The sequence below is a fragment of the Vombatus ursinus genome, unplaced genomic scaffold (genome assembly GCF_900497805.2).
Source record: "Vombatus ursinus unplaced genomic scaffold, bare-nosed wombat genome assembly UNPS02010284.1, whole genome shotgun sequence".
NCBI lineage: Eukaryota > Metazoa > Chordata > Mammalia > Diprotodontia > Vombatidae > Vombatus > Vombatus ursinus.
In genome coordinates, this window is record NW_020950062.1 from 14878776 (window position 1) to 14893365 (window position 14590).

Here is a 14590-nt window from a genome sequence, read left to right on the forward strand (position 1 = left end):
GCCATCCATGGTTTTTCATACTGTGCAGTTTTTTCCCCCTGACCATCCACAGATATTCAATAGCCCAGCAGTTCTTAATCTTTTTGTGTATCACAAACCCCTTTGGTGCACCGGTGTGGCCAAATGGACTCCTCCTCAGATAATGTTTTTAAATGCATAAAATTATATATATATATATATATATATATATATTGGATTAAAAAGAAACCAACCATATCAAAACATAGCTATCAATATAATTTTAAAACTAAGTTTACTGATCCCATGTTAAGAACACCTACCATAGATGATGTAGCCAACAAACCATAGGCTTTCCTCTAACTTTTAACAATAAGCACTTAATGAATGTTTGACTTATGGCTATCAGTGCAACACTTGTGCTTATCTGCTATCCCTTGCTCTTTTCCTATGACTAGACCACCTCTTTTTCCAGGACTATGAATTCTAAAAGATGTTTATTATACCATTTTTTCTTTGTGTTATCACTGGAAATAAGCAGTAACCCAATAACACTCACCATTCATTTTACCACTGCCCTTTAGGGTGCCTGTAATTTAGATTCTTTTGAGACCTAATGTTCTGTGATTCATATCCACATCATAGAACACCAGGAAGATATCAAAGTTAAAAAAAAAAAAAAGATGGGCTTCTGTGCTAGAAAGCAGTTTAGGACTATTAAAAGCACAGTGCAATTTTCCAAATGAAATCTTGTCCTCTCCCTCAGGCATCAAATCTGGATGCAGCTTATTGTCCATGTGCAGTGCCTATCTGAGATGTAAGTTCTGATGGTCCAAGAAAGTCAGCTGCCCATTCAACTGAAGGTCATAATCTGGGCAATATTCATTCTTCATTCACAGAGAGACATATGCTAAACAAAGGTCTTTGCCAGAACCATGGCGGATGGTATACTCAAAATCCAAACAGAAAATAGATTCCCTAGTAAAGGAAAGATTCTCCAGCTGTTGCTTTGTAGATGACATGTTGATTATAGGACACTATAGGGACTTCTTAATGAGATCCATAGCCATTCACAAGAGATTGGTCTAACAAGCTACACAAAGGGAGAAAAAAAAATGAATGAAGCATTCATTGCCTAAATTCTGACATTCAGTTGGATAAGCAGCCCATTGAATTACTCCATCAGTTCACATATCTTGGAAAGGCATGGCAGAAAGACAATATGTTGGGACTGGAATTGAATAGGAGGAGGAGAAAGGGTAAGATGGCATTAGAGAAATCATGCAGTGCTGTCAATGATTCCAAGCTGCTCTCTGACACAGAAGCCAAATGTTTTAATGCCAGTATGCTCCCAATACATGGAACACCAGCTCTCAGAAGATTCCAGATTGCAAATCCCCAAAAGGGAAGATGCATGGTAGGTGAAAGTAGGACACAGCTGATTACCAATGGTGCCTTTCATGCAATAAGCTAAAAACAATAACAACAACTAAATTAACTCTACCTATCAGAAGTATTTTCAGAAAAGAAAATGAGCCAATCAGGTATTTAGCAAGAGCTAAATCATGCACAGCCTGAGTATTTCTCTCTTATCTACACCATTTTAAATAGAAATAGAAAAAAGACTATTGCACAGAGCTTTAGTCCTGTATTATGAGAAAATTATGGAGGATTAGGGATAATAATTATATAGAATAATAACATGTGAATGAGTTCTAAAATATGCTGGGGTTAAGATTGTTTATACTGATGAGATCCATTGGAATTCCTTTAAAGCAGTAATTCTCTAAGTGTGGTCCTGAGGCCCCTGGGAATGCCTGAGATTCTTTCAGGGAGTCTATTTTTGTAACAATAAGAAGGTATTTTAATTTCTAATATGGTAAATATTGATAGCTATAACCCATATAAACAAAAATTCTTTGGGGTATCCAATAATTTTTAAGAGTTTAAAGTGTTCCTTAGACCAAAAAAAAGTTTGAGAACTACTGCTTTAAATATCTTTATATGACATTATACTCTCTTTCACATTATGAACTCATAGATGCACATGATTAAGTCAATATAATTTTCAGTTGGTAATAGCACCATTTGTAGATAAGAACTTCATATTAATGATGTTCCCAGTAACTCACAAATGTGTGTGTAAATTATACATGGAGACATGTGCTGTGCATACAATAAGAAGCTTTAAAAGTGCTAGATGAGTATAGTTGGTTTGTTATTCAAGTTTTGTGTGTGTGTGTGTGTGTGTGAATCATTGGGAGGGTAGAGCTGTCATTTTGAAGGGTTTTGTAGAATATGCATTAATTAGGCCTTTCTTCTACTTTCATTTACTACAAATGAGATACAGTAATTGATAGATTTCCTGTGTATACCAAAAGAAATCTTCTTGGATGCTCACAGAATGTGTTTAATAGGGTTTTGAAATTAAAGTACAAAATATAAATATTTTAACTTCAAGACAAATACTCAAATGTTCATCTTAAGGAACTAAGTCACGTAAAATTAGATGTCTTATCATCTCGACAGTATGCATTAGCAAACACTTTACTTTCTATTGCCTTAAACTCACTTTCTAATTCATTAAAATAGTTTGTCTGGAATTCTTTATTATAATTGCAAGTAGCATATATTATTCAGTTTGACTGAGTCCCTCAGACTCAGTTTGACTGAGTTCATTTATTCATTTATTCATTTACTTATTCATTCACTCTTAGATAAATATTTTTTGAGTATACACTATTTTCAAAGTATTATAATAGGTGCAGAGGAGAATATAAAGGTGCTTTAATGGAAAGAATATTGGACTTGGTGTCAGGAGACATGGTTCAAATCTTAACCTTTTTCAGTTGTGTGACCATAGACAAATCGATTAATCTTTCTCTGAATTTCTTCTTCTTCATAATGTGTGTAATGATATTGAGAAGCTCCATCAGTTAAAGGGTTGTTATGAGAGTGGTTGTTTGTAAACTTTGAAGTCCTATGTAACTGTGATTGGTTGATCTTCATGGAATAGATGGCTTTAGAACATATGTGCAAGAAGTGTTTGTAAGATGGTGAGTAGTTGGACTTGTCAGGAATGTAAAATAAATGAAAGGAAGTACTGTAAAATAAGGCTGGAAAAAACTGGTTGGAACAAGATGCTGTTGCACCTTGTGAGCAATTCTGTAGTCAAGGGTGAACCATTAAGTGTTTACTTTACCTTCAGAATATTTCTATGCTGCATGATAATCTCTCTACTGAATTGCAGTCCATTCGAAAGTAAGATAAATGGTTAATTAAGACATTCAAAGAGTTCAGAATGGATTCATTCATTTTTCTAGAACTTGAGGATTTTACAAAGTTAGTATGAAATAACAATAATATGGTATCTCACCTTATGTAGATTAGAGTTTAAAACACATTGCTTCTCCCAAGAAAATGGATTCAAATGGAAAATTTGCCACAGCATGAAAAGAAAAGTTGTCAGGTTTTGGGTGGAATGGTGAGTCTGCTTTAGATCTGACCAGAACTTGACCATTTAATAACAGTCCTCTAAAGAATCTTAGAAGTCATCCCAGGAGGATCTTGAAAGATTCAGCCTTACCAGCAAAATCTCATTATCTTTGCTGTATACTTCAAAACCAGAAGGCAAAGGTAGTCACAAAATTCCTTTACTGCTTAGCAAGTTCCCAAAGAATATGTACAGATGGAATTTCTCCTTGGGGTGCTCCTAAGTAGGTCCAGGATTCCTGAGGCCAGCTTACTAGACTTTATTATCCAGGAAAGATGTCAGCTAATGAACATTTGATTCTCCAATACAATTTAAAAAAATCTTCTGAATTCAATTAGGGAATTCATGAATTGGGTGGGATTTTCCTATTAAAAATTCCAAGTGAAAACAGGTCAAATCAAGGAGAATATAATTAATGCTATTGATTTTATTTCTGTCTGTCAAGTAACTTCTAACAAAAATATTTGTTTTGTTTTAAGAAATATAATACTGATTATCCTCCAGTGGTTACATGCTGACAAAATTTCCATGCTACAACCCAGGAACCTTTACCTTTGAAACTGTATAATTTTAGAAATATATATATATATATGTATATGTATATACATGCATATATTTATAAACAAAGTACACATAAATAGCATATCTGTATAGCATATTAACATTGTATATTTTGTCTATTTTCTAATTGCAAGATAATTCGTTTATTATACTGGCATGTTGTGAGTAAAGATAAGTGCTTTTTTTCCACATAAATCACCTATCTTGCATTTTCTAGTCATTCCTTCAGATATTTTAATTTCATTTGTTATACTGTAACTTGATATTTCATTTGTTTGTTTCATCATCATGGCAGCTGTCATCTCTATACTTCTAAGATATCCAACAGGGCAAGTGGGAAGTCAATTACAAGAGGTCTTTCTGTACAAGTTTACTTCTAACCTAGACTCTCGTATCATCTCCATGAAGACAGTGAAATTCAAACAATTAACTCAGGAGGCATCTATGTGTCTAAATTGTAATGAACATTTGCATTGAAACCTTTGTGATATGAAATGCAACCATTTATCAAAATTTAGTGTGTCTAAATCTCATGGTAGTATTATATCATTTCAGACACATAGAGCATATGATTTTGGAAGATGGAAAATAATTTGCAAAAATGTTATGTAAATAGAATTTTTGAAACTGAGTTTTAGTCAACTGCATATTTGAACAGTAAGGGGTATACAGAAATGACAGCTTTTCTATTTGCTGGTAACATTGCTCATTTTCTCTTGTTTATTATTAAATGTGACAACATAAATGCTTACATTTAAAATTCTAAACAAGCACATTTTCTTCTTTATTATTATGGGAAACAAATGTCATTTCTTTCTTTTTTTCCCCTGCAAGTTTTTTTTTAAGAGACAGAGAAAGAAAATGTGAAAAAATAATAACTAGCCTTATTTTTGGAACAGTAGATTAAAAGGTGTCTAAAATTTAGTTATGCTTACAAAAGTTTAATGGCTTTATAAGAAGATTTACAGTGGAGTAATAATAAGATCATTTTTGCCACATATGCCAGGTAACAGATAGGTTCTGTTTGTGCAGGGGAGAAGAGAAACCTAGTGACTCTTCCAGAGATTCTCTGCTCAACCTAAACAATATTTCTGGATCAGTCAGAAAACTCCTCTCTAACTATCCTCTACCTTCATGACAGAGATGATTTCTATGCACTTGAGAAGCATATATGAATATCACAGTTCTCTATTAGGTGCTGTTATGTTATTTACAAGGTGGTTCCCAAGGCCATCTTTAGTCATTTACACACCATCTATATCAGTGAATGGTACAGCCATATGGAAATATGCTTTCTTCCATCCTAAAATTGAGTAGATATTTTTTGTTTGTTTTTGTGCAGATTTGTGATTTCACTGCAATAGGGCATGTTAGGCATGGGAACTGTCACCACTGATTCAGGTCAACATATAGATTTGACTGGAACACTGAGCTTGTAAGTTATTTGCTTACAGTCATACAGCCAGTATGTGTTATGGGAAGGACTTGAAACCATGTCTTCTTGACTCCAAACCTGGTCCTCTGTCTACTACTTCATGCTAATTACCATGAGATATAGGAGAAAAAAAATATTCTAAATAAAATCTCTGACTTGAACCATATCCATTTTTTTTTGCAAAAATTGAAGCATTCCATTACACAAGGATCACTTAATCTGCTATAGTGAGTGCTAAAATTAATCACTGCAGTTATTATATTTCATACAGATATGACTGTCCTTAGACTGAGAGATGGTTTTAGATTGATTGAAATATACCTGCAATTGTGATCAGTATTTATTGATTGACCCAACCATTATCAAATTCTTCATTTGAAGATCCATACCCTTCCTTAATATAATAGCCACTGTAATCACCATTCTCCTACTCAGATAATTTAAATATTTTTCATAATCTCCCACTCTTCTTACCCTAGATTATAGAAATTTGCTTGGTTTCTAGATATTTTTATTATATTTAACTTCTATTTTTATTTGCTTTAGATTTAAGGGAGATAGGAGGAAGCCATGTCTCTAAACAGTGGAAGCATAGAATCACAAAATCTGATTTGTACTCTATCTCAGAGGTATCTAATTCAATCCCAAATTGTACCTGACCAAGAATTCTTTCTCCAACATTGCCACCAATTTGACCATTCCCTACTCCTCAAAGACCTCCAATGAGGGAGTGGGCAGGATCTCCCAAAATATCCCATTTTACTTTTGAAGAGATCTAATTATTTATTTTTATTTCATTTTTTTTTATTTTTGGTGAGGCAATCAGGGTTAAGTGACTTGCCCAGGGTCATACAATTAGTAAATGTTAAGTGTCTGAGGTCGGATTTGAACTCAGGTCCTCCTGACTCCAAGGCCAGAGCTCTCTCCACTATACCACCTAGCTGCCCCAGATCTAATTTCTTGACATAAAGCTTAAAACATCCTCTCTTTCTGCAAATTCTGCCTATTTCTACTAGGTCTACTTTTTGTCACCATTCAAAAAAAAAGTGTCTCTCTTCTATAAGCTAGTTCTTCAAATATTTCAAGATATAGCATATCTTCTTTAAATTTATCTCTACTATATCACACCTTGTGAGATTTGACCACTCATTCCATCCTTTTGAGATCTTTTTAGATCCTTACTTACTTCATCATCCAACAGTTTGCAGTTGTTCTCAACCTCTGTGACATTAGCAAATTTGATAAGTTTGGCATTTGTTTATGTTATTTAAAAATTTTCCCCTACTTTAAAAATATGATATATGTTCCCACTAATATACCTTCCAACTCTGAGTTTCAATTCTATAGTAAAATAAATTGAGAACATATCATTGTTTCTTACATAGGAAAAAAGTTACTTAATAATTATAATTATTTGGGGGAGCCCGTGTCTTTTTTTACATTAAATAAGCATTTATTAAGCACCTACTATGTGCCAAACCCTGTGCTAAGAGTTGGAGATAAAAAGACAAAAATGCCTTCAGGGAGTCCTGACCCTGGTGAGCTTACATTAGATCATGGAAAACAATATGTAAATACATCATTTATAAAATATACACAAGGTAAATTGGGTTAATAGGGGGAGCCATGAGCAACTGTGGGGATTATCAATGACCTCATGTAGGAGGTGGTATTTGAGCTAAGTCTTGAAAGAAAGAAGTGGAGGTGAGGGATGCACTATAGTTTTTTGAGAGAGCCTATGCAAAGGCTGAAATGTCATATATGAGAAACAGCAAAGTCAGTTTGGCTGGTCCTTAGAGGGCATGGAAATTGCTTCAAGTCTAAACTGAGTGGAAAATGAGGTGATTATGACTTTCAGAGAGAAGCAGCTAGTTCATACATTGGATAGACCCTGGATACAGAAAAACCTGAGTTCAAATCTAGCTTCAGACACTCAGAAGTTGTGCAACTCTGGGCAAGTCACTTTACCTCTTTCTGCCTCAGTTCCCTCAAGTGTAAATTGGGAATAATAATAGCACCTATTTCACAGGTTTATTGTAAGGATCAAAGGAGATAATGCATGTAAAATGCTTAGCACAGTACCTGGCACACAGTAGGTGCTTAACAATTTTTGTTTCCTTCCACAAATTCACTTAAATTCAGTTGAACAAACATTTAATAAGTTCCACCTGTAGTTAGGATGTATGTTAGACACTAAGGATACAAAGCCAAAAAGCAAAATATCTTCTGCCCTTAAGGAACTTAGCTTTTACTTATATTAAACATTCTCCAAAGTCTCTAGGGCCCAAAATCACATTTTGGGTTGATTATTGAAGTTACTAGAAACCCAGTTAGAAATTAAATTTAATCTACTAGAAGCAATGATCTGCCACCAAGATAGACTTCAATTAATCAAACCATTCTCCAGAAAGACATAATTTTAAAATATTTTGTTCTTCTCTCGTATATGGAATGAAGAGGAGAAAAAAATGCATACTCTGTCAGTCAAACCCAAACCAGAAACCAATAACTTGGTGATCCCTATAGTACGGTTTAGTGAACAGAATACTGGTCTGAAATTTAGGAGACCTCATTCTAATCCTAGCTCTAGCACTTCAAGTTCTGTAAGTTTAACAAGTTATTTAACATTACTGGGTCTCAATTTCCTCATTTTCAAAAATGAGTGGTATTTCCACTCTAACATTTGATGATTTGATGACTAAAAAATCTGTAATCCATCTGAATTTATCAAATGACTATCAATGGCAAAAAAATAGGCCAGTACGTTCAGAGTGGATAGAGCACTGCACCTGGAGTCAGGAAGACCTAAGTTTAAATTCTGCTTACTAAGGATGGGACCCTGGACAAGTCACTTAACCTCTGTCTAGCTCACTTTCCTTATATGTGAAATGAGAATAATTATTGTATCCACCCCCCAGTGTTGTTGTGAGAATAAAATGCAATAGCATATGTAAAAAGGTTTTGTAAAGTCTTAAAGTTCTATAAAATGCTTGCTATTGAATGAGTAATTGAATGAATGCTATATTTCTGACTTCTACTAATGAAAGTTATGGGTATTTGTAGCATGTTAAAGAGTATTTTTGAGGGTCTTTATACATATCCATAGGACAAAAAAATGCAGTTTTGCTTGGACTTAAGGCACTTTAGGCTTCCTAAGCCCCTGAATGTATCCACTTCTTATGCCTTGAATCATTTCTTACTTAGCTGCTTCCAAAGACACTCAGTATTCACTGAGCTGTATGGTCTTACACAAGAGTCTGAAGATGACCTTTAACCAATTAAATATAGGCCACAAGTGGGATACAAATGATCCCCTGAAAGACATTCAGTCATTTCAGTTGTGTCTGACTCTTCATGACCACATTTGTCTTGGCAAAGATACTAGATTGGTTTGCCATTTCCTACTCCAGATCATTTTACAGATGAGGAAACTGAGGCAAACAGGGGTAAGTGACTTTTCCAGGGTCACACAGCTCATAAGTATCTGAGGCCATATTTGAACTTAGGAACATGAGTCTTCCTGACTCCAGGCCCAATACTCTATCCATTGTGCCACCTAGCTTCCCTCTTAAAGATATAATCCCTCTGCAAATCCAACTTAAATGCCATTGTGGCCTCAATCTCCTTGAGAAGGGAAATGGCAATTTTAGGAAGAAGGCAGAAGAATAAGAGATGTGAAAGAACTAAGGCTTGGGAACTCAGATATGTCAGTTTACCCATAACGATATAAGGATTGGTGTTGGGGACTTATCACAGGAAACTCCTACTCTCACCACCTAGTGAATATAATTCCTTTGTTTCTTTTTAAATATCTGATTAATAGACCAAATATGTCCCTTAATCTAGTTTCACATGGACCGTAGTACATCTTCTAACTGTATACATGAAGATCTGCTAGCTCTTATTGGGAAAATAAAATCCATTAACCCCCATGAGGTGAAAACACAACATATTAGCACACATAGTATTAATATCATTGGAGAGCACAACAAAAGATGTTCACTGAAAGAGTGCTTACAGTTTTCTGTTTGGGAATCGGTATAAGAAGTGATATAATGTTTGTGTCCTATAAATTTGATAAGTACTCCATCTATTAATTTATCCAAGTATTTGGTAAAATAGATAAAGCATTTTTTAAACACTTACTTTGTACCAAACACTGTGATAACTATTGGTTATGCAAACACAAGCAAGCAGACCAGCTCTGATTCTCAAGGACATGAAATTGTAATGAGGAAGACAACAGAAAAAGGGGTAACTGAATTAGTAGATGTGATACCTGTATGGCAAAATGATGTAGTAGGTGAGAAGGAGGAGAAGAGTTCAAGTTTGAGGCAGATTGAGTGTTAGCCCAATTGAAGCTCAGAACTCTGAAGCTCAGGGGATCTACCAGTGTAATCCTCTGTATCAGTAGAGATTGCTAGTGTACACCATCACGTCTGAAAATCTCTATTTTGTTTATTGAGTATTTAATTTTTTTTATAAATTTAAGTAAAACAAATGTCACATTAAGCACTGTGTTCTAACAAGTTGTACTTATGTACTTACACCGAATCATGCAAGATTTCTTTCAAGATGTCACAACAGAGAGCTTGTTTGACAATACTCTGATTATTAATGTTAATAAAGACATAAAATAAGGAGATGTATGTTTGCCTGTCAGTCATTGCCATGGAGGAGATCCAGTGTGTAGTCCAAGTCAAAGATACATTTCCCTTAGATAGTAAACCCCTCAAGATGATCCTATCTGTTGATAACTGGATTGATATAATGAAAACCTGGAACATTATAATGTGACATATGAAAAGTCTGAAAAACATAACTTCTGACTAATTAACATTCATTTTATTAATTATGCCTAGCAAATAATTAATAAAAGTGATCAATAGCGTACTCAGGAATCAAAGATGAATCATAGAGGCTGCTCAACATTTAAATATTCTTTGAAAGTGGGTGTTCCAATATGATTGGTTAATAATTAATGAGAGGATGAATATTATAATGAGAAGTAGACTTATTCTAATGAGGGGCTGCAGACTGACTTTGATTATGTCGCTCTTGAACTAACAGTCTATCTCTACCTCCAGACTACCCAGCCTCAGGCAATCTAGACAAAAGGGATCCACCCAGTCCTGCCTGAGTAGAACACAATGTCCCAGAATTCACCTACATTAGATTTTCTTTGTAAGGTCTTATAGTTGAGTAGGACAGGAAACATGCCCAGAGGACTTGGGCAATCTTATTGATCCACAATGCCCTTCACAACAACTGGACTTTGAATGAGGAAATAGATAGTAGAAAAACCCTTGGATTTCCCCAATATCAATTGGTTATTAATATAAGAGAAATAATAATCATTTCTCTCAGTAGCACTTCACAAATGATATCTCAAATCATTCTAATGAATTTGGCCTATCTAGCTGGGAAGAAGGGGAAATAATTCTCTAAAGAATGCCTATGGTAAAGACCATTGTAGGCACTTGGATTGATATGATATATGGGCAATGAGGCAAACACAGAATAGGACGGAGATATCAGGTTAGATTTCATTTGGGGAAATAAAGCAAAGCTTTAATGACCTCAAACATTTCCATAAAATAAAGACTCTTTTTAAAATTAAAAAAAAATTAATATTCCTCTAAAATAACATTAATATTCCTCTATATTAATGCTGTATGCCTCTGATGATACTATATGCTTGGCTCATGGATAATATAATCTTGTAATGAATTAAAGACATGGGTCAGCTAAAGGGAAATGAAGTTAGCAGGATATGCTTGAGTAGGCTGCAACATATTACCAAAGAAGAATTACACTGAGTAAATTGTATAAAGGGTGACATCAGGGGATGCACTGTATAACTAGTAAAGCAGGTGGGCCATTCATATATGTAAAATAAGGGTATCTGTACTCCACTGGCATCTATCCATTGTCAAGAGACACAGAAAAAAGGCTCAAAATGGTTTGACACCTCGTGGAAGATTTATGGAAGATGTGGACAGGTATTACACAGTGTGAGGAGTAGTGATAGGTTGTGAATTGTACTATTAAAGAGAGTACCCACAAAGAAGAATTCATCTTTTATACATTCATACATAAAATATATATATATATATATTCATTTTAGGTAGGAGAATCACATGCTGTCTATGTTCTTACCAAATTATAAAAGGCTTACAGCTGAAACCACAATGAGGCATTACCTAAACAATCTGCATTTCCAATTTATTCAAATCACTTTGCATTTCATTGTTATTGATGTATAGTGTATAATATATAATAAAAATTCAATTGACACAGTTCTAAACATTTTCCATTCAGAGTATTTTATTTAGCATTCACTTGAACAGAAGTCCACAAAAGGAGAACTGTAGTCACAGTTCTGTGATTGCAATTATGTGTTCATATATGGGCAGAGTTAGGAACAATGTGTGGCACCTACAAAAAGAAAAAAATTAATTCAATGTTATGAAAAAATTTGTGACTATTAAAGTTGTTCTAACATAGAATGGGCTACTTTAGTAGGCAGTGGATCCCCTTTCACTGGTGGCTTTCAAGAAAAAAACTGGAAGAAAACTTGTTATGGTAATTAAAGTGAGAATTATGGGGGAGGCACTTTACTAAAATCCTAAAATTCCCCAAATTCTACAATTGTGTATTATCAAAACACAATCAATAAATTATTGCAGATAGAAAGGGAAAAAAAAACTTCTCTAATGGCTTATTTACTAGCAATAAACTATTTTGAGTGACATAAAAATGCTATGATTATGTAGCACAATCTATGCAGAGTTTACAAATGTAAAAGCACTTTCTGATGATCATCAGAATATACACTATTACAAATAAGCTTGATTATTCCACTCCTCATCCTATAATGATTTGGAGAAATGAGAAGGAGGGAGAAGGGAACAAATTCATTTAAATACATCCTGAGAAGACCAGAGGGCATTCAGAAGCCAGTCCTCTATGTGATTCTCTGGTGAATGCCTTTTGGCTTCCCTACTCTTCTGGGGATGCTTTCCTTTGAACACATGGGAACATAGCTTCAGGTCATTGCTAACACATTCTCTGGAATTGCATGGTAAAAAGGCTGATTCTTCTAGAGCAAGGGCGAGATACCTATGACTTCCAGGCAACATGTGGCCTTCTAGGTCCTTGGGTGAAGCTTTTTGACTGAGTCCAAGTTTTACAGAACAAATCCTTTTATTAATGGGATTTGTTCTATGAGGTTTGGATTCAATCAAAAGGTTTCACTTGAGGACTTAATGGGTCACATGTGGCCTTGAGGTTGCAGGTTCCCCACCCCTGTTCTAAAGCATCACAAAGATGATAATGACCAAACTTACAGCATGTCACAAAGGGATAATTCTAACATTAGTCAGGTCTCCATCTGGGGCAATTATTAAAACACGCATACACACACACACCACCACCACCACCACCACCAATAACAACAACAACAAAAACAATAAAAATACTTCATTATTTACTACATTGCATTGTTTCATTTAGGACTTATGAAGAAAAATGAAAATATTAACAATTTAGAGTCATTGAATCTTTGTACATCTAAAGTATGTCAGGGGAATATTTTTGTTATGACTTAGGTAAAATAACTTCTACTTTCTAGCTTGTCTCTCTTCCTCACTCCAGTACATCCTCTCCTAAGTTGCCAAAGAAATTTTCCTAAAGGGGACTTATGATCATATAACCCTAACTCAATGAATCACGGTGTCTCTCCAGGATCAAATATAAATCCACTGTTTAGCTTTTAATGGTGCTTGATAATCTGGTCTCTCCCATACTTTCTATTCTTCTTATACTTTATTCTACTCTAGTAAAAGATCCAGTAGCACTTTCCTTGCTGCTCCTCAAACAGGATATTCCATATTCCCCAAACTATATTTTATTGACTCTCTCTCAAACCTGGAACTCTTTCCTTCCTTATCTCTACCTCCCGACTTTTCTGGCATCCTTCAAGTCTCAGCTAAAAATTTCAGTTTCTCCAAGAAGCTTTTTCTAGTCACACTTTATGCTAATGCTTTCTTCTGTGAAAATATCCCAATTTGTCCTTTATATTTCGTCCAAACATAGTTGTCTGTATGATTTCTCCACAAATGGATTGTAAGGTCAGAGACTGTTTATGCCTTTATTTGTATCCTTAATACTTAATACAGTACCTGGCACCGAATAACCACTTAATAAATGTTTGGTACTATTGTTGTTGTTAGATTTCTTCTAATTCCACTATTTGATAGTGTAGCATTCCCTTTGGAAAATGTGATGTTCCCCTTCCCAAACCCACACACTTGAGAGCAGTCTCACATATCTTCTGACTGCTTCATATTGGCCATGTTGCCACTATTAATTGTCATCTGTACCAAGAAATCAATGGATACACTAAAGGGATGATACCAACCCATCAGACTATTTCTTCCTATTGGTTTCTAGATATCAGAAAGACTGCAAAGAAATGCTGGAAAATTATATGTTTAACGACAAGATCATCTGATGTACTGTTGACAGACTTTGAAATTTAGTATAGATTTAATCTGAATTGTTTAATCTGCATTAACATTTTTTCCAACCTGCATTTTAAGTCTAAATAATCAGAAAAATAATAAATCAAAAAAGATTTCTAGCATTTGCTAATTTTAGGGATATAAAAGCTAACACTGAAAATTTAATAATCAATTTTGCCAAGCTTATCTAAACTGTCTAAGTGGTTCCAATGATCCACTGAATATCTTCCTCTGAATTTTGGAAAGGAATGTCTTTTACCTACAAGTGAGCCAAAAACTTTGAGGTTATGATATGAGATCTCATCCTTGTGTCTTCTCTCTACAGAGCTTTATGAGATCTCAAAAAGGAGCTAGAATCTTTCCCCCTCCTAAATATCAGCCATAAGGTTATTGGTTATTGGAGCAATCATGGTGGTGATGGATATAGGGATATAAGTAGACTGTTTAAGAGGAAGAGATTCACCTGCACAGAGAAACCACTAAAAGGAAGAATCCAGTTGGTGTTCATCTGTCTATGTGTACTCAATAGAAATGACATGTAAAGTAATTAATGAACATCCCTTTTTGGAAATGTCCCAATGAGCCTTCTTAATTGATTGTATTAATTCTATAATTCTC